Source organism: Nelumbo nucifera, chromosome 7 (genome assembly GCF_055504915.1).
Source record: "Nelumbo nucifera cultivar China Antique chromosome 7, China Antique-T2T, whole genome shotgun sequence".
NCBI lineage: Eukaryota > Viridiplantae > Streptophyta > Magnoliopsida > Proteales > Nelumbonaceae > Nelumbo > Nelumbo nucifera.
The window spans coordinates 18,551,877-18,552,554 of NC_142655.1; the positions used below are offsets into that span (position 1 = coordinate 18,551,877).

The 678-nt window shown below is 39.1% G+C and overlaps 1 non-coding gene across 1 annotated transcript; it reads left to right on the forward strand.

The window, feature by feature from the left end:
• The first annotated feature begins 215 nt into the window (after positions 1–215).
• Positions 216–322, forward strand: LOC148790243 (small nucleolar RNA R71). Its single transcript, XR_016078955.1, has one exon. It is a non-coding gene; the product is annotated as a small nucleolar RNA R71 (small nucleolar RNA).
• The last annotated feature ends 356 nt before the right edge of the window (positions 323–678 follow it).

Here is a 678-nt window from a genome sequence, read left to right on the forward strand (position 1 = left end):
CTCCCCTTCGATCAGTTCGGTCATTACTCCACTAGTAACTATTCGGCACCATCTCTTCCACTAGATCATAAGCTTCCTCTAGTGTCTTTCTCATGATTGTGGAGTAATGACCGAACTGATCGAAGGGGAGTACACCACTTGCAGCTGCATCAATAATAGAACGATTAGAGGGGGTAATACCATTATAAAAGGTTTGAATTTGATGCCAAGTTGGTATCCCATGGTGAGGACACTTCCTAAGCATCTCCTTGAATTGTTCCCATGCTTCATACAAAGATTCCCTCTCTAATTGAGAAAAAGTAGTGATATCATTAATTAATTTTGCTGTTTTAGAGGGTGGGAAATACTTAGCCAAGAATTTTTGGGTCAGGCCATTCCAAGTGGTGATACTTCCTACAGAGAATGAGTTAAGCCAATCTTTAGCTCTATCACACAATGAAAATGGAAACAATCTTAGCCTAATAGCATCATCGCTAACTCCATTATGTTTAAATGCATCACATATTTCTAGGAAATTAACAATATGTGCATTAAGATCATCACTTGGTAACCCACTAAATTGAATACTTGTCTGAATCATTTGGATGATTGCAGGCTTGATTTTGAAATTATTGGCCTGAATTGTGGGCTTGCAAATGCTGGAAGCAGCCCCATCATTTGTTGGACAAGCATAGTCCA